The sequence below is a fragment of the Taudactylus pleione genome, unplaced genomic scaffold, assembly GCF_031769625.1.
Source record: "Taudactylus pleione unplaced genomic scaffold, aTauple2 ptg001059l, whole genome shotgun sequence".
NCBI lineage: Eukaryota > Metazoa > Chordata > Amphibia > Anura > Myobatrachidae > Taudactylus > Taudactylus pleione.
In genome coordinates, this window is record NW_028285460.1 from 1,145,455 (window position 1) to 1,168,867 (window position 23,413).

Below are 23,413 nucleotides of genomic sequence, written 5' to 3' on the forward strand. Positions count from 1 at the left end.
GTGACTCAGAGGCCTGCACGCCACGCCATGAGCAAGAAAATAGCTGGGCAGATCTGTATGTAGCCTAACCCTCTGCTGCCTAACTGTAACCTGGCCCATCTGTAGCCTAACTGTAACCCCCTCCTAGTGCTTAACACTAACCCTCCCCTCCCATAGCCTAACCCTAACCTTGCCCATCTGTTGCCTAATCCTCTGCTGCCTAACTCTAACCTGGCCCATCTGTAGCCTAACTGTAACCCCCTCCTAGTGCTTAACACTAACCCTCCCCTCCCATAGCCTAACCCTAATCTTGCCCATCTGTTGCCTAACCCTCCTCTCCCTATCCCTAACCTTGGCCTTCTGTAGCCTAACCGTATCCCCCTCCTAGTGCTTAACCACAACTCTCCCCTCCCATAGCCTAACTCTAACCCTCTGCTGCCTAACCCTAACCTTGCCCATCTCTTGCCTAACCCTCTGCTGCCTAACCCTAACCTTGCCCATCTCTTGCCTAACGCTCCGCTGCCTAACCCTAACCTTGGCCTTCTGTAACCTAACCGTATCCCCCTCCTAGTGCTTAACCCCAACTCTCCCCTCCCATAGCCTAACCCTAACCCACTAATGCCTAACCTTGCCCATCTGTAGCCTAACCGTAACCCCGTCCTAGTGCTTAACCCTAACCCGGCTGGTGGTGGTGATGGCGGTGGTGATGGGGGGGCTTCTCGCCCTGTGGGGAAAAATACATGTCGTCATTAAGGAGAATTTGAAAACAAGAGTTCAGACCTCTATTCCAAATTGGAGAGGGATTATGGTAGAGTACTGCTGCCTAACCTTGCCCATCTGTAGCCTAACCGTAACCCCCTCCTAGTGCTTAACCCTAACCCTAGCCTCTGCTGCCTAACCCTAACCCTCCCATAGCCTAACCCTAACCCTAGCCTCTGCTCCTAACCCTAGCCTTGCCCTTCTGCAGTTCCACAAAAACCACATGCAATGTATATTATACTTCTATAAGAACTGCGCTATGTTGGGCGTAAACACAATATGCGAAGATAATACAATTTATTGATATTAACTTAATAGCTGACATTCATGCATGGGTCCCAGCATAAAAATATAATAAAAATAACGAATATTATATGTGTCTAATGATGGTATTACAAAAATTATCACTGGAGGACCTTTTCTCACTGTTATAAGCATCTTGAAGAATATATTGATGTAAGTGTCCTTTTAAATGTCAAAACTTGAAATTAATGGTTCTGCATTACCACGCAACAAAGTTCCAAACAGAAACAATTGTAATGAAAACCTTACAGATACTGGTGTAATGGGGCATACACACGGTCAGACTTGCTAGATGAACGATTTCTGACATTAAATTAAATGAATGAAATTGTCCAAATCTGACTGCAAACACAGTCTGTTAGATATCGTTATCTGACATGCGGGAACGCACAATGTTGGTCGATGCATGACCAATGATATGAACGATTTCTATAATCGTTATCGTTCATATCTGATAGGAAATCTGACCGTGTGTATGCAGCATTAGTAGGAGGGAGAAAACTTGTATATAAAGTAGTAACTATGTCTCCACTGTTTGCAACAATTAATCACATAGGTTGCAACGAGGTCATGTGTGTTGTCAGTATCGGATATTCCCGGCAGCGTGTTGTCAGTAGCCGGGTATTCCCGGCAAGCGTGTTGTCAGTAGCCGGGTATTCCCGGCAAGCGTGTACACACAGGTCTCCGATCAGTCTGTTCCCTGCTGCGGCTACCTCCGGGATCCGTGTATGTTGCTGGCATCCTCATCCTCTCTCTGAGGTGAGACGGCTGACTCTGTGACGACCAGGTATTCACATGTCTGAGCGGAGTTCCTGATAGTCACAGGGAGTGATGTAATATTTGCAGCAGGGTAATAGACGATAAAAAAATATGGTAGCTGCTTAATTGCATGACACAGGTGCTTGTAAAGGGCGGGGTTTACACTGAACACAGAAAAAAAGAGAGATTTGCCCCCCAGCACACTGCAGCAAAAACAATACTTAAATCCTACATGATAATAGAGATTCAGAGGTATTAGTTACATACATTTGCAAATATATGAATAAGCGCCAGGCCAATCGTCAAGGCTCCTCTATACTGGCGTCCCTAACATTAAGGGGCTCACGTCCGAGAAGCAAGGCACCCCAAAAAATTCCAAGGGCCATCCCCAGGGCATCACATGAAAAAGGTGATAGTGAAGTGTAAAGAAAAGATGTGTAAGTATAAATTAATAAGTGTTAATGAAATGAGAGAGAATTAAAATGACATAAATAATATACAAACATATTTTTTTGAAGGCAGTCAGCATTAGGAGGATGTGCTGATCCTTGTAGTGCCATGTGGAGGTTTCTTGGGGTACCGCCAAGGTGAGTCAGCTCTCAGCTTCTATATGTACTGTTATCATGCAGTACACCAATTGTAATTATATGACCCAGAGTGGGTGCTACCATTATGTAGCAATAATTATTCTGGGGTGAGCATTTGGGAGTGGGGCCCCAGGGGGGGTTCTGACTGGACCTTTCTCATGGCATCGCCACTTAATTCACATAGAATACTTTTATCACTTCTCTATTTGTATATTATTTATGTCATTTTAATTCTTTCTCATTTCGTTAACACTTATTGATTTATCCTTACACATCTTTTCTTTATACTTCACTATCACCCTTTTCCCCTTTTTCGTGTGATGCCCTGGGGATGGCCCTTGGCTGGAATTTTTTTGGGGTGCCTTGCTTCTCGGACGTGAACCCCTTAGGGTAATAGACGATGTCAGTCCCAATATCCACTTATTCTAGTAGCGGTTAAGCTAACCATTGCATTCCCCTGGTGTGTCCTTCATGCCCCAGCACTGTCAGGGGCCCACTTATTAGTAATCACATTTGCAATGTGATCTGGGCGTGATATTAGCGCCCATAATTACATTGCAGGATGCGATCATGCAGTGGGATCCTGTACATTCGCAGTCTACAGAGCACACCTGCATGGCGGTCATTGCCTGGGAAAAGTTCCTATGGGACCCACTCCCAGCTAGTCATGAGATGTGTAGCCCATACGGTACAGCCGATTCCACCATCAGATGGCGAAAGCTGCGAGGACCAAGTCCCAGAATGCTTTGCAGCATGACATCCCCCATTCAGCAGCTGGCAGAAATGGAGAGACCTCAGCAGTCCCCCTGTGCGCACACTGAAGGCGTGCATGCCTGCAAAAGGGGCGTGGACCCGACTCATGGGGGCATGTCGCAAGTCGTGGGGGCCTGCTCAGCTAGGGTTTGATGCCGGAAACCCTGGCCCATCTGGTCATCAGCATTTGCCAGTAGTACCAGATGGGCCGACAGACCCTGGGTCCCTCCATAATACATCTCGGGGATACAAAATATTTGTGGGTATCCCCAAAAAACTGTTTTTTTTTTTTCAGGGAATAACCCAGAAATATTTCATGATAAATGGGCCCCTCAGACTGTCAGAGTAGAGCGTATGCTCCTGGGCCCAGCTTCCTCTATAGCTAAGAGTCCCTGTTTTCCAGGCTGATTCCTGAGTCATTTAATTTTTTGGTGCGTAACATTTCCATTCCACCTTCTTTGTTATCTGGTATGGCGCAGGACGCAGGACCGGACCTCAGGAGGAGCTACCGTATAATAAGTGTTTATCTGAATACACAGCTGAGGTGTAATGTCAGGAGGAGCTACCGTATAATAAGCGTTTATCTGAATACACATCTGGGGTGTAATAATGTCAGGAGGAGCTACCGTATAATAAGCGTTTATCTGAATACACATCTGGGGTGTAATAATGTCAGGAGGAGCTACCGGATAATAAGCGTTTATCTGAATACACAGCTGAGGTGTAATGTCAGGAGGACACGAGTTCAAGATACAGCCAGACGATATCTGCAACTGCGTAATATAATGCAAATGTAATATCGTGCAAATGCATAAGGACTATAAATTATGAAAGATTAATTTTACATTAGTTATCCTTTAGAAATTCTCCTGTTTTCTATCACTGACCAAATGCGATACACTATATATAATGTTCTGTATATTTAGTGCAATGTTCTTACTCTCTGTGCTATATCTCTATATTTACTGCAGCACAGTTTTAAAAATGAGAAGAAAGTAAATTGAAGTTCAGCACGATATAGTGCACCAGGGTCCGCTGAGACCGCTGATAAGGTCCCTATATGATATGAACCTTTTGCTTTGTCAAAATTAAAACATGTTCATCCTGTGAGACCTTATTCTCTAACATGCTGCTGTCTGCGGCCTCATAGTGTTATCTTGTGTTTTCACTTGGGACTGGGAACTATCTTTTCCTCCTTCAAGCGTTAACCGAAGTGATACTTTAATTCGGCATATTACCAGGAAACTAGCTCTGTAATGGCAGCTGTATCATACAGATCCCATCACATACACTCAATCATACCATGGTTAACAAGTTTAAACAATAAAAAGAGATATTGTTTAATTACACAATGTCCATTCAAGAATTAAATAATAACAAATTTACTTATACGTAACAATTCTTGAACAGAAAATAAGTAACGTACAAATACAGGATAATACAAAGATAACATTTATAGTTACATGCAGCAACATGTCACCCTAGAGCTTCAATCTCCGTCCTCTGTAACAGCCATTAGTCTCAGCATGTATACTTCTCTGTCTCTATTCATTTACATAAACATGACGTTACTTTTACATATTCATCATTATAGTGGAATGTCCACAACGTGATTGGATGCATCCTCCATTTTGGTGGCCTTGGCTTCACCTAGCGGTCATCACTGGTCAGTAATTACATGGGATGCTGCTTATCAAGGTCACTTGAATATTTGGATGCTATCCATAAGTCATCGTCATCTCCGCACGTTTATTTCTTATCTGATACATATGTCAGAACAAACTAGCGAGTGCACGGAGGCCATTTTAGGATTCACTATAAAGATTTTTACTTGTTAGTTATTACATATAGAAGTTTTCTACATCGATATTAGTTATTACATATAGAACTTTTCTACATCAATATTAGTTATTACATATAGAAGTTTTCTACGTTGATATTAGTTATTACATATAGAAGTTTTCTAACTCAATATTAGTTATTAGAAATATAACTTTTCTACGTTGCTATTAATTATAATAGAACTTTTCTACATCGATATTAGTTATTACATATAGAACTTTCTGCATCACTATTATGCATTGAATTCATAAACTTTTTAGAAACTATAAATGTTATTTATTTAGAACAGAACTATCTACATCATATTTATTCTAAACCAAGGAAAGTGAAAGTCTGTAGAAAGAATAAATATATAACACGTCTCTTGTTCTAATGAAAATTGATGTATTCTTATTTCTCATTACTTTGTTGTCACATTCTAAATCATAATTTTGTGCTATTCTTTGAAGGTTGTAATTTATCCTTGTATGTTTAATAAAACTAGCTACAGACGCATCTATAAAAGGTCAGTAGCAGACATTTTAAATCACAACTTTCTAAAAACTCTTGATTCCTTTTATTTCTATATTTTTTTCAATACCTATTATTTAGTAACAAATTTCTAGCCCGTATTACTTTACTGTTAATCATAATTAATATCATTAATCACATAAATATATTTTAGTAAAACATATTTTAGTTTTAACATCAGTCTTTTAAAGCACAGTATTTTAGATTTTTTTTATCATTAATAAAAAAAATCTATTAAACTAATAAAAGGACTAAAAAAATACTATTATCTTGCAGTCACATTCTTTAACTTTAGGAATAATTGACCTCTTAGATATATAAAAAATATCTATTTTATTTACCAGTAGCATCTGTTTTCTAATAATTTAATATTCGTGTCACTTGTATAACTAAGCAAGGTATATTTCTGCTTTATCAATGCATTGTTGTATTATATATGTTGATGGCAAATAGATCCTGGTGCATTGATTGGTGCCTGCCATGAACGTTGCTTCAGTCTACAAAATGACCCTTTCCCATTAGTATACTCAGCCAATGCTTCATGCAGTGCACTCAGCTTCCCTTCCTAAGCAGAGCAGTGTGAGCCCGAATATCCCTGCTCCATGATAAACTCCTACTGAGCAGCACAATCACCCAAATTGGGCTGCCCACCATACTCGGGACTATCTGCTGCTGGTGTATTAAGCTCCATTGCTGCTTATCTGGATCCTGAGTATGGGCCTATTTGTAAGGTTTGACTACTCAGCCATTACACCAATACAAAAAATTAACAAACATCAAAATCTTACATTAACGTTTACCATAGAAGCAGTCAACACCACCCTGCAGACGACTTCAGCAGCATGGCATATAACAGGGTATTATAGGCATAAAGGGCATTACAGTACCTTCAGCGTATTACACACCTACATTACGCCATCCTCTCACACTTACCTACTTCCTGATGGTACTGTACCTGGTCACTGCTAGCCTGCACACGTGATGGTGACTGGTCCCAGTCATCATATAGTATACGTTGCCCAGCCTGGGTCATTGACCCCTGGGTATAAGGGAGTTCTGGGCAGCTGGAAGCATCATTAGGTGCATGTGTAATACCCGGTTGTCGTGGCGGTGGTGATGTACTGTACGTGCTTGCTAACCTTTGGTGGGAACTTCTCACCGATCTGGTCGTCTTCTGGATTTCCTACATCACAGCAGAGAGTCAGATGCTCCCCAATCCCAGAATAATAAATTACACAATTAATAATATAATGTCTATTTTATAAACTGGGGCCGGTATGCATGACGATCCCTGCACAGGGCTGCTCTGTCGATAAGAGTGGCCCTATGCGGTAGAGGGGCTTCTGTGTCTATGACCCAGAAGCCCCTCCAGCGCCCTTCTATGCATGCACAGAAGGACGCACATGCCGTGGGGGGTGCTGGGAGGGATCCGATCTCTCAGCTCACTCCCGACAGGAGCCAATAGACTTCTATGAGTAACTGCATCAAGAAGATGGCATTACCCACCACAACCAAGCCCCGGAGTGTGATGCCTTCCTGGGCTTGGTGCATATGAGAAATGCGGTCAAACCCGTTTGACCACATTTTTCTCATTCATGCATCCCGCCCCTGATGTTTTTTATAGTTTTTCCGGTTTTCCTTAAACAAAAAGTTAATAACATATCGCATAATATTATACATTTAGGCATCTCATACATATATGAGGTCGGTGTCCTGACCATGACTAGCAGGAAAATTTATGTTCAAATCCCATCGATGCTCCAACCAGAAAGGAGTCATGTACAGCAGCCATGACATCATCATCAGACGCAGAAGTCTTCCCACCAATGAGCTCCTTGAGCCTGAGTGTGATGTCAGTAGCGTCATCTTCATTACAGATATTTAATGACGGCTCCAGTTTCCGTTCTCTCTATTATTCCGTTTTCTCCATTATTCAGTTTTCTCTATTTTGTAACTTCTAGTGATATTGTTCCGTTTATTATTCAATATCTGCAAAATGAAAAGAAAACGTGCTATAATTTTCCACAATGTTCTACTAAGACCTCTAGTACATACAGGGGCGCCAAGACTGGGGGGGAGTGGGTACTAACTACCCGGGCTTGTTAGAGGGGCTTGGTGGAGGCCCGGGTCCGATGCCACTCCTAATCCCACATACCTGTTGCAGCAGCAGCCTCCTCTGCCTGTGGGGGGAGCAATCATGCCGATCCTGCCTTTCCCCCTGGATTTGTGCCAGGCTGAGTTACAGTGCCCCCTCCCCAGGGATGTTTAGTGTTGGGCACGGGGAAGGGGTGTGGCCTAATCGAGGCGGCATAGCCACACCCCCTTAGGATTAAAAAATAATAATTTATACAGCATTGAGTAGCAGTGCAGAACGCTGGGGAGAGGGTGCTGTGAGCCCCTCAGCCTGGTGCAAAGCCAGGGGGGGTGCGATCAGTGTGATTGCTCCCCCTCAACAAGCATAGGAGACTGATGCTGCTCAGAAGCCGTGAGCAGTCTCCCACTGCAGCCCAGCATGCAGCAGTGTGTCCTGGGATGTTGTGAGGTGAAAGAGAGGGAGATCGACGCAAGCCTCGGCAATTAGTACCCGCTCCCCCCCTCTCAGTACCCCTGCCCCTCCACAGCACTGCAACACGGTTTTCCCTAAGAGGGTGTGGCCATACCTCCTTTATTAGGCCACGCCACCTCCCCCGGGCCATCTTTTAACGGCCCTGAGTACATATATACAGATAATTAATACGGGGCAACATCTACTACTACGTCAGGACACAGAGCCTGATTCAGAGGCGCTCGCTCTGAATCAAGGCGGGTGCAGGTTTTTTTAGTTGTGGCCTCTTGGCCGCTCACATAGCTGTGGGTGACCACCCACAGCTATAGTGAGTGGCCAGGATGATGGTCAGGATGGTCAAGACCATCGGGCTTGAGACAAGACCCTTGTGGTAGGGTCTCGTGGCAGCAAGCCCCAGAGAGCTTCTGGCTCTAATAGAGCCGGATGCTCTCTCATTGACATCACTGGTGATGTCAGTGGGGCCGCCCACAAACGACAGGTGTTCGCATGGGAACAACTCCGTTTGTGAAGCCACCCCCCCGCCAAGCCTACAAAATGGGGCGAGCTGTCGATCAACATCGACAGCCACCCCTTTTGTAGTGAGTCCCGGAGCAAGCGCTTTTTGCGCTCGCTCCGGGGCTCGCACGTGCGCACTGGGCCACTATCGACCCGCTTGCGAGCGGCTCTGAATCAGGCCCACAGTCTTTTGGACACACTCTCGTATATCACAGTACCGATAATCGGAATTTGTTATCTCCGGATTCTAATTTATTTAAAGTTTTCACAGCTAAATATCTAAATAGTGGTGATACTAACAATACCGAATTAATGTCACCTATTAAGTATTTTAAACATCCGTCCTAAACTAGGGATAAGTAACTGGGGTAACTATTACGTTCAGGTATAAATATATATCAGTACTAGATTAAATAGGTATAAAGTATAAACCATTTCTCACCATCTAATTTTATTAGTCTTCCATGCCAGGCTTTAGGTGGTGCACTTATTATTTTTGGCTAGAGTACACTCATTGCTTTTCTGTTAACATCTGAATCCTGTTATAGTGACTATGTACTGTAGGTAGGAGTTCTGCATTATCTATTATAAGAAAGGAGTTATGATCTAAGCTTGACCTATCTTATGCTGGCAAAAATACTCTATGCCAGTGCTTCCCAAACTTTTCCAAATCACCGCGCCCTAGAGTATCAGCATTGTTTTCACGGCACCCCTAAGCCCAAATTTTGTTACTGAGAATTTTTTTGTAGTAATGTGAAGTACTGTCACCCGTAGGCTCAGCTATGTAGAGGGGACAGGTTTGTGCTTCTGTTTGTCCTCATATTTACATTACATTGACCATAAATAATTTGATTTGGTGCTTGACCACCAACCTCAGGCGCCCCTGGTAGTGTCCCAAGGCAGCCCAGGGTGCCACAATGCACAGTTAGGGAACCACTGGTCTATGCTATACAATATAACTCAATAGGTTCAGGAGCTAAAGAGCTTATTACAGTATTGCAAGCAATCCTCTCTGTGCATAGAAGATGTCTGTATTCTGTCTTCCTCTGTCTGTACATTAGCTCAGTAATAATAGGAGTGCCTATCTGAGGGGTAGAGCTGTGTTCAGGGAGATGGGTTCACTACTGTCCTCACTGAGGGCTCTATTTACTACAATCCGCATACTGAATGCGGATTGTAGTGTGATTATTAGCGAGTGAATTCGCATTGCGAATTCAGGCAATATCACAGGGATTTACTGTAAATCCCTTGCAGGGACAGAGCTTGCGATAAAGCTCTGTCCCTGCGGATCCCATCCGCACTCTAGTCGCAGTATTTTCGGAAAAAGTACCGCGACTAAGAGCACGCGCATGCGCCGACCAACCACCGCTAAGCCCCGCCCCGGCGCTAAGCCCCGCCCCCCCGCGATCGCGGACCCCCCGCGACCCCCCCTCCCTTCATTACACTTACCTGCATCCTCCTGGCCTCCGGTGGTCTTCTCCGGGCTTCCCGATCAGGTGATCTCCCATACTGCACTGGGGCCCGATCACCTGATGACCGGGCCCCAGTGTACTATGGGAGACCAGCTGACCGGAGAGGAGCCATCACCGGAGGCCCGATCACCAGTCCCTGGATTCAGGTAAGTAAAAAAAAAAATTTTTTATTTTTTTTTTCTTTTTTTTACAGCAATCAGCTTGCGGTCTGCTTAGACCACATAGCTGATTACTGGTACCGGCTCCCGCCTCTGCTCTCCCCGTTAGAGCAGAGTGGGAGCCCGGTAACCGGGAGAGACCCTGGATAACGCCACCTCCAGGTGGCGTTATTATCACAGGGCTTCCTCCGGTATTTTTTTACAATTTATTTTTAGTAACTTAGGTCGGATCACATTTCCCATTACAATTATGGGAAATGCGATCTGCTTTACTAAAAATAAGTGATACAGGGGGTTGGAGTAGAATTTTACTAATTCTACTACAATTGCCCTATAGTAACTACAGGTGAAACTAAAATAATGTGAAAAGGGTGTGAAAACACAAAACACCCTTGTCACTTTATTTTAGTAAAAATAATGTTAATAAATAGAGCCCTTTGTCTCCTAACACTGCTTAGTAAATAGACCCCAGAGTGAAAAGTGATAAGGTACCAGCCAATCAGCTCCCAACTGTCATCTCACAGGCTGTGTTTGTAAATTGACAGGAGCTGATTGGCTGGCACCTTATCACTTTCTTATCACTTTTCAAGCTGTCTCCTAACACTCAGGACTGCCCTCTCCCACTGCCGGGCACCAATGTGGAGGCAGGCACCTGCAACACAACCTGCGCCTCCGTGGGCCGACTCGCAGTGTTGTCTGTCACACAGCCGCTAGTTCCTGTCAGGAGCCATTTGCTAGCGCTGGTATCCTGCTCTCCTAACATTACCTCAGGGGCAGCCAACCCTGGTCTTCAAGAACTAGGAATTAATATACCACATGTTTGATAATGTGACCGTTAGTAATGACCACACATGTGCACCAGGTGGTTTGGAAAACATGAACTGTTAAGCGGGTACACCCTGTGATGATATCTGCACGATATGTAGTTTTCGTCCAAATCGGAACAACATATCTGCCGCATACTATACTGTACTATAATGTACTGTACTTTAATATACTATATTATACTGTTCTATTCCATACTACACTACTGTAATATACTATACTGTACTGTAGTTTACTATACTACACTACACTGTACTATATTCTACTGTAATATACTATACTACACTATACCGTACTATACTGTATTGTACTACACTGTACTGTAATATACTATAGTATATTACACTATTCTGTACTGTACTATACTGTTCTGTACTATACTATATTACACTATTCTGTACTGTGCTGTAATACACTATAATATACTATACTGTACTTTACAGTACTGTACTGCACTATACTGTAATATACTATACTATGCCACACTATACTATATTGTACTGTAATATACTATACTACAATATACTGTACTATACTATATTGTACTGTACTATACTACACTATACTGTACTGTAATATACTATACTATGCTACACTATACTGTACTGTTCCCAGTGGAACGAGATAAGGTTCTTGGATACAGAAGGTTAATTAAGCCACACAAACCAGTATCTTGAAAAAAGATATAATTTATTACAACAAATGACAAGATATAAAAGAATAACAGTTACTTAGCATCGGAATATAAGATGGTTACACGATCCAGGAGCCTCCTCTCAGAATAGAGCTGGAACGAACAATATCCTGGCCACCAGCTGCAGTCTAGTCCAGGCTTAGGGCAGGCCACTGGCAGCTTCTTTGTTCTTTGCTTATATAGTATCCTACTTGTCATACCCATCTAACTCTTACTAATATGGGCATCAACCTACTTCAAACTACTTTATTGGTTAACTACTGATAAGGACTTTCTAAAACTTAACGCAAGCGTACATCGCTGTAGACAACGCCTTGTGGATTTATGGCCTGTCTGCTTCCACATTCCTGTACCATTTCATGCCTAATACACCACCTCATGTCTGATACACACATAAGAACCATGAATAGAAATGGCTGTCAGTAGCCATTTAGTTATCCCAATACATGTACTATACTGTACTGTACTATGCTACATTATACTGTACTGTAATATACTATACTATGCTACACTGTACTGTACTATGCTACACTGTACTGTACTATACTATACTATGCTACACTATACTGTACTGTAATATATTATACCATGATACACTATACTATACTATGCTATGCTATGCTGTACTGTAATATACTATGCTACACTACACTGTAATATACTATACTATGCTACACTGTACTGTAATATACTATACTATGCTACACTATACTGTACTGTAATATACTATACTATGCTACACTGTACTGTACTATGCTACATTATACTGTACTGTACTATGCTACATTATACTGTACTGTAATTAACTATACTATGCTACACTGTACTGTACTATACTATACTACACTATACTGTAATATATTATACCATGGTACACTATACTATACTATGCTGTACTGTAATATACTATGCTACACTGTACTGTACTATGCTACATTATACTGTACTGTACTATGCTACATTATATTGTACTGTAATTAACTATACTATGCTACACTGTACTGTACTATACTATGCTACACTATACTGTACTGTACTATACTATGCTACACTATACTGTACTGTAATATATTATACCATGGTACACTATACTATACTATGCTGTACTGTAATTTACTATGCTACACTACACTGTACTGTACTATACTATGCTACACTGTACTGTAATATACTATACTATGCTACACTGTACTGTACTATGCTACATTATACTGTACTATGCTACATTATACTGTACTGTAATTAACTATACTATGCTACACTGTACTATACTATACTACACTATACTGTACTGTAATATATTATACCATGGTACACTATACTATACTATGCTGTACTGTACTGTAATATACTATGCTACACTACATTGTACTGTACTATGCTACACTGTACTGTAATATACTATACTATGCTACATTATACTGTACTGTAATATACTATACTGTACTGTACTATGCTACATTATACTGTACTGTAATATACTATGCTACACTGTACTGTAATATATTATACCATGGTACACTATACTATGCTATGCTGTACTGTAATATACTATGCTACACTACACTGTACTGTACTATACTATGCTACACTGTACTGTAATATACTATACTATACTGTACTATGCTACATTATACTGTACTGTAATTAACTATACTATGCTACACTGTACTGTACTATACTATACTATGCTACACTATACTGTACTGTAATATATTATACCATGGTACACTATACTATACTATGCTGTACTGTAATATACTATGCTACACTACACTGTACTGTACTATACTATGCTACACTGTACTGTACTGTAATATACTATACTGTACTATGCTACATTATACTGTACTGTACTATACTATACTACACTGTACTGTACTATGCTACATTATACTGTACTGTACTATGCTACACTGTACTGTAATATACTATGCTACACTGTACTGTACTATACTATGCTACACTGTACTGTACTATGCTACATTATACTGTACTGTACTATACTATACTGTAATATACTATACTATGCTACACTGTACTATACTATACTATACTACACTGTACTGTAATATACTGTACTGTACTATACTATGCTACATTATACTGTACTGTACTATACTATGCTACACTGTACTGTACTATACTATGCTACACTGTTCAGGTAATTACTGACTACATATGAGCACATCTATGCTGTACTGTACTGTACTATGCTGTACTGTACTATACTATGCTACACTATACTGTACAGGTAATTACTGACTACATATGAGCACGTCTATGCTGTACTGTACTGTACTGTAATATACTATGCTGTACTATGCTACACTGTACTGTACTATACTACATTGTACTGTACTGTACTATACTATACTACACTGTACTGTAATATACTATACTATGCTACACTGTACTGTAATGTACTGTACTGTACTATACTATGCTACATTATACTGTAATATACTATACTATGCTACACTGTACTGTAATATACTATACTATGCTACACTGTACTGTAATGTACTGTACTGTACTATACTATGCTACATTATACTGTAATATACTATACTATGCTACACTGTACTGTACTATGCTACACTGTACTGTACTGTACTATACTATACTGTTCAGGTAATTACTGACTACATATGAGCACATCTATGCTGTACTGTACTATACTATACTATACTATACTACACTGTACTGTACTATGCTACATTATACTGTACTGTACTATACTATGCTACACTGTACTGTAATATACTATACTACACTGTACTGTAATGTACTATACTATGCTACATTATACTGTAATATACTATGCTACACTGTACTGTACTATGCTACACTGTACTGTACTATACTATACTGTTCAGGTAATTACTGACTACATATGAGCACATCTATGCTGTACTATACTACACTATACTGTACTATGCTGTACTATACTATACTATGCTACACTATACTGTACAGGTAATTACTGACTACATAGGAGCACATCTATGCTGTACTATACTACACTATACTGTACTATACTATGCTACACTGTACTGTACTATACTGTTCAGGTAATTACTGACTACATATGAGCACATCTATGCTGTACTATACTACACTATACTGTACTATACTATACTACACTGTACTGTACTATACTGTACAGGTAATTACTGACTACATATGAGCACATCTATGCTGTACTATACTATACTATGCTATACTATACTGTTCAGGTAATTACTGACTACATAGGAGCACATCTATGCTGTACTATACTACACTATACTGTACTATACTATACTATGCTACACTGTACTATACTATACTGTACAGGTAATTACTGACTACATAAGGGCACATCTATGCTGTACTATACTACACTATACTGTACTATACTATACTATGCTACACTATACTGTACAGGTAATTACTGACTACATATGAGCACATCTATGCTGTACTATGCTGTACTGTACTATACTATACTATGCTACACTATACTGTACAGGTAATTACTGACTACATATGAGCACATCTATGCTGTACTATACTACACTATACTGTACTATGCTGTACTATACTGTACAGGTAATTACTGACTACATATGAGCACATCTATACTGTACTATACTATACTGTACTGTACTGTACTATACTATACTGTACAGGTAATTACTGACTACATATGAGCACATCTATGCTGTACTATACTACACTATACTGTACTATACTATGCTACACTGTACTGTACTATACTATACTGTACAGGTAATTACTGACTACATATGAGCACATCTATGCTGTACTATACTACACTATACTGTACTATGCTGTACTGTACTATGCTACACTATACTGTACAGGTAATTACTGACTACATAGGAGCACATCTATGCTGTACTATGCTACACTGTACTGTACTATACTATACTATGCTACACTGTACTGTACTATACTATACTGTACAGGTAATTACTGACTACATATGAGCACATCTATGCTGTACTATACTATACTATGCTATACTATACTGTTCAGGTAATTACTGACTACATATGAGCACATCTATGCTGTACTATACTACACTATACTGTACTATGCTGTACTGTACTATGCTACACTATACTGTACAGGTAATTACTGACTACATAGGAGCACATCTATGCTGTACTATACTACACTATACTGTACTATGCTACACTGTACTGTACTGTACTATACTATACTGTACAGGTAATTACTGACTACATATGAGCACATCTATGCTGTACTATACTACACTATGCTGTACTGTACTATACTACGCTACACTATACTGTACAGGTAATTACTGACTACATATGAGCACATCTATGCTGTACTATACTATACTATGCTATACTATACTGTTCAGGTAATTACTGACTACATATGAGCACATCTATGCTGTACTATACTACACTATACTGTACTATGCTGTACTGTACTATACTATGCTACACTATACTGTACAGGTAATTACTGACTACATAGGAGCACATCTATGCTGTACTGTACTATACTATACTGTACTATACTATACTACACTGTACTGTACTATACTGTACAGGTAATTACTGACTACATATGAGCACATCTATGCTGTACTATACTATACTATGCTATACTATACTGTTCAGGTAATTACTGACTACATAGGAGCACATCTATGCTGTACTATACTACACTATACTGTACTATACTATACTATGCTACACTGTACTATACTATACTGTACAGGTAATTACTGACTACATAAGAGCACATCTATGCTGTACTATACTACACTATACTGTACTATACTATACTATGCTACACTATACTGTACAGGTAATTACTGACTACATATGAGCACATCTATGCTGTACTATGCTGTACTGTACTATACTATGCTACACTATACTGTACAGGTAATTACTGACTACATATGAGCACATCTATGCTGTACTATACTACACTATACTGTACTATGCTGTACTATACTATACTATGCTACACTATACTGTACAGGTAATTACTGACTACATATGAGCACATCTATACTGTACTATACTATACTGTACTGTACTATACTATACTGTACAGGTAATTACTGACTACATATGAGCACATCTATGCTATACTATACTACACTATACTGTACTATACTATACTATGCTACACTGTACTGTACTATACTATACTGTACAGGTAATTACTGACTACATATGAGCACATCTATGCTGTACTATACTATACTATGCTGTACTGTACTATACTATGCTACACTATACTGTACTATACTGCACTATACTATACTATGCTATACTACACTGTTCAGGTAATTACTGACTACATATGAGCACATCTATGCTGTACTATACTGCACTATACTGTACTATACTGCACTATACTATACTGTTCAGGTAATTACTGACTACATATGAGCACATCTATGCTGTACTATACTACACTATGCTGTACTGTACTATACTACGCTACACTATACTGTACAGGTAATTACTGACTACATATGAGCACATCTATGCTGTACTATACTATACTATGCTATACTATACTGTTCAGGTAATTACTGACTACATATGAGCACATCTATGCTGTACTATACTACACTATACTGTACTATGCTGTACTGTACTATACTATGCTACACTATACTGTACAGGTAATTACTGACTACATAGGAGCACATCTATGCTGTACTGTACTATACTATACTGTACTATACTATACTACACTGTACTGTACTATACTGTACAGGTAATTACTGACTACATATGAGCACATCTATGCTGTACTATACTATACTATGCTATACTATACTGTTCAGGTAATTACTGACTACATAGGAGCACATCTATGCTGTACTATACTACACTATACTGTACTATACTATACTATGCTACACTGTACTATACTATACTGTACAGGTAATTACTGACTACATAAGAGCACATCTATGCTGTACTATACTACACTATACTGTACTATACTATACTATGCTACACTATACTGTACAGGTAATTACTGACTACATATGAGCACATCTATGCTGTACTATGCTGTACTGTACTATACTATACTATGCTACACTATACTGTACAGGTAAGTACTGACTACATATGAGCACATCTATACTACACTATACTGTACTATGCTGTACTATACTATACTATGCTACACTATACTGTACAGGTAATTACTGACTACATATGAGCACATCTATACTGTACTATACTATACTGTACTGTACTATACTGTACAGGTAATTACTGACTACATATGAGCACATCTATGCTGTACTATACTACACTATACTGTACTATACTATACTATGCTACACTGTACTGTACTATACTGTACAGGTAATTACTGACTACATATGAGCACATCTATGCTGTACTATACTATACTATGCTGTACTGTACTATACTATGCTACACTATACTGTACAGGTAATTACTGACTACATAGGAGCACATCTATGCTGTACTATACTACACTACACTATACTGTACTATACTATGCTACACTGTACTGTACTATACTGCACTATACTATACTATGCTATACTACACTGTTCAGGTAATTACTGACTACATATGAGCACATCTATGCTGTACTATACTACACTACACTATACTGTACTATACTATGCTACACTGTACTGTACTATACTGCACTATACTATACTATGCTATACTACACTGTTCAGGTAATTACTGACTACATATGAGCACATCTATGCTGTACTATACTATACTATGCTGTACTGTACTATACTATACTATGCTACACTATACTGTACAGGTAATTACTGACTACATAGGAGCACATCTATGCTGTACTATACTACACTACACTATACTGTACTATACTATGCTACACTGTACTGTACTATACTGCACTATACTATACTATGCTATACTACACTGTTCAGGTAATTACTGACTACATATGAGCACATCTATGCTGTACTATACTGCACTATACTGTACTATGCTGTACTGTACTATACTATGCTACACTGTACTGTACTATACTGCACTATACTATACTATGCTACACTATACTGTACAGGTAATTACTGACTACATATGAGCACATCTATGCTGTACTATACTACACTATACTGTACTATGCTGTACTATACTATACTATGCTACACTATACTGTACAGGTAATTACTGACTACATATGAGCACATCTATACTGTACTATACTATACTGTACTGTACTATACTATACTGTACAGGTAATTACTGACTACATATGAGCACATCTATGCTGTACTATACTACACTATACTATACTATGCTACACTGTACTGTACTATACTATACTGTACAGGTAATTACTGACTACATATGAGCACATCTATGCTGTACTATACTATACTATGCTGTACTGTACTATACTATGCTACACTATACTGTACAGGTAATTACTGACTACATAGGAGCACATCTATGCTGTACTATACTACACTACACTATACTGTACTATACTATGCTACACTGTACTGTACTATACTGCACTATACTATACTATGCTATACTACACTGTTCAGGTAATTACTGACTACATATGAGCACATCTATGCTGTACTATACTGCACTATACTGTACTATGCTGTACTATACTATACTGTTCAGGTAATTACTGACTACATATGAGCACATCTATGCTGTACTATACTACACTATGCTGTACTGTACTATACTACGCTACACTATACTGTACAGGTAATTACTGACTACATATGAGCACATCTATGCTGTACTATACTATACTATGCTATACTATACTGTTCAGGTAATTACTGACTACATATGAGCACATCTATGCTGTACTATACTACACTATACTGTACTATGCTGTACTGTACTATACTATGCTACACTATACTGTACAGGTAATTACTGACTACATAGGAGCACATCTATGCTGTACTGTACTATACTATACTGTACTATACTATACTACACTGTACTGTACTATACTGTACAGGTAATTACTGACTACATATGAGCACATCTATGCTGTACTATACTATACTATGCTATACTATACTGTTCAGGTAATTACTGACTACATAGGAGCACATCTATGCTGTACTATACTACACTATACTGTACTATACTATACTATGCTACACTGTACTATACTATACTGTACAGGTAATTACTGACTACATAAGAGCACATCTATGCTGTACTATACTACACTATACTGTACTATACTATACTATGCTACACTATACTGTACAGGTAATTACTGACTACATATGAGCACATCTATGCTGTACTATGCTGTACTGTACTATACTATACTATGCTACACTATACTGTACAGGTAATTACTGACTACATATGAGCACATCTATGCTGTACTATACTACACTATACTGTACTATGCTGTACTATACTATACTATGCTACACTATACTGTACAGGTAATTACTGACTACATATGAGCACATCTATACTGTACTATACTATACTGTACTGTACTATACTATACTGTACAGGTAATTACTGACTACATATGAGCACATCTATGCTGTACTATACTACACTATACTGTACTATACTATACTATGCTACACTGTACTGTACTATACTATACTGTACAGGTAATTACTGACTACATATGAGCACATCTATGCTGTACTATACTATACTATGCTGTACTGTACTATACTATGCTACACTATACTGTACAGGTAATTACTGACTACATAGGAGCACATCTATGCTGTACTATACTACACTACACTATACTGTACTATACTATGCTACACTGTACTGTACTATACTGCACTATACTATACTATGCTATACTACACTGTTCAGGTAATTACTGACTACATATGAGCACATCTATGCTGTACTATACTGCACTATACTGTACTATGCTGTACTATACTATACTGTTCAGGTAATTACTGACTACATATGAGCACATCTATGCTGTACTATACTACACTATGCTGTACTGTACTATACTACGCTACACTATACTGTACAGGTAATTACTGACTACATATGAGCACATCTATGCTGTACTATACTATACTATGCTATACTATACTGTTCAGGTAATTACTGACTACATATGAGCACATCTATGCTGTACTATACTACACTATACTGTACTATGCTGTACTGTACTATACTATGCTACACTATACTGTACAGGTAATTACTGACTACATAGGAGCACATCTATGCTGTACTGTACTATACTATACTGTACTATACTATACTACACTGTACTGTACTATACTGTACAGGTAATTACTGACTACATATGAGCACATCTATGCTGTACTATACTATACTATGCTATACTATACTGTTCAGGTAATTACTGACTACATAGGAGCACATCTATGCTGTACTATACTACACTATACTGTACTATACTATACTATGCTACACTGTACTATACTATACTGTACAGGTAATTACTGACTACATAAGAGCACATCTATGCTGTACTATACTACACTATACTGTACTATACTATACTATGCTACACTATACTGTACAGGTAATTACTGACTACATATGAGCACATCTATGCTGTACTATGCTGTACTATACTATACTATGCTACACTATACTGTACAGGTAAGTACTGACTACATATGAGCACATCTATGCTGTACTATACTACACTATACTGTACTATGCTGTACTATACTATACTATGCTACACTATACTGTACAGGTAATTACTGACTACATATGAGCACATCTATACTGTACTATACTATACTGTACTGTACTATACTGTACAGGTAATTACTGACTACATATGAGCACATCTATGCTGTACTATACTACACTATACTGTACTATACTATACTATGCTACACTGTACTGTACTATACTATACTGTACAGGTAATTACTGACTACATATGAGCACATCTATGCTGTACTATACTATACTATGCTGTACTGTACTATACTATGCTACACTATACTGTACAGGTAATTACTGACTACATAGGAGCACATCTATGCTGTACTATACTACACTATACTGTACTATACTATGCTACACTGTACTGTACTATACTGCACTATACTATACTATGCTATACTACACTGTTCAGGTAATTACTGACTACATATGAGCACATCTATGCTGTACTATACTACACTACACTATACTGTACTATACTATGCTACACTGTACTGTACTATACTGCACTATACTATACTATGCTATACTACACTGTTCAGGTAATTACTGACTACATATGAGCACATCTATGCTGTACTATACTATACTATGCTGTACTGTACTATACTATGCTACACTATACTGTACAGGTAATTACTGACTACATAGGAGCACATCTATGCTGTACTATACTACACTACACTATACTGTACTATACTATGCTACACTGTACTGTACTATACTGCACTATACTATACTATGCTATACTACACTGTTCAGGTAATTACTGACTACATATGAGCACATCTATGCTGTACTATACTGCACTATACTGTACTATGCTGTACTGTACTATACTATGCTACACTATACTGTACAGGTAATTACTGACTACATATGAGCACATCTATGCTGTACTGTACTATACTATACTATGCTATACTATACTGTTCAGGTAATTACTGACTACATATGAGCACATCTATGCTGTACTATACTGTTCAGGTAATTACTGACTACATATGAGCACATCTATGCTGTACTATACTGTTCAGGTAATTACTGACTACATATGAGCACGTCTATGCCTGTTGACTGGTTGGTCTGATTTACTGGGTTCCTTAAATGTAACCTTTGAGTTTCTGCATGTGATTAGTAACCAGAGAAATGAAGACGAGTATACACCAAGCGCTTACACCACAGAGGGATTAAAGTACAATCCTGCAGCTGTGTAACAGAGGTATTGCCAACCTCACAAACAAATGCAGTATTACAGATAACTACACTGAACTTCACTAGTAAAGATACATATTAAGCCCAGAATGAGATCATATATAGCATTTATTAAACATTCTAATATATATTGTTATACCAATAAAAAAAGTTAATCCACCGTGGAAAATATACAACATTGCACAAAGAAAAACATGAATTCCCAATAATTAATAGCTCATAGAAACCTATTAATGTGAGTTGCAGTAGTGATTTTAAACTGATTGGTTTAGAAGCCACAGTGACAGGATATCACTTTATCTACTTGTTACAATGTAGCAGTGGTCAGTTATTTGTCTCACAACTCCTGATAATAAAATAGCCAAACACAAGCAAATATTCATTGTACAGCACCATGCAAACTTGTATCACTAGACCAGTCCTTGTTTATACCCTGGTCATAACTATCTCCAGCTGTTTAAATAGTATTCTTAGTGGAAGCAGCCAAAGCCTGTCAATCGACACTCAGGGCAGGTAGCCAGACGTGCTGCAGCTTAAACTCTTAGCACTCTATCGGCTGGACAGGACCTGTAGCTGATTAGGAGAGCTGGCAGCCAGACACTATGAAGTCCATGATATGAAACACCCCTTTGTATAAGACCCCTAGAGCCTTCTACTGAGATATTCTGCCTATAACAACCATCCATTGTTCCCATAGAGTTGAACACACTCACCGGTACTTAGGCGGCCACCAGATCTTAAGCTCAGGCAGTAGGGGCT

At 38.9% G+C, this 23,413-nt stretch overlaps 1 protein-coding gene across 1 annotated transcript in view; it reads left to right on the plus strand.

Moving 5' to 3' along the window:
- LOC148453940 (G protein-activated inward rectifier potassium channel 4-like) overlaps positions 1 to 23,413 on the plus strand; it is a 200,208-nt gene that overhangs the window by 77,326 nt on the left and 99,469 nt on the right. The gene's annotated exons all lie outside the window — the stretch shown is intronic.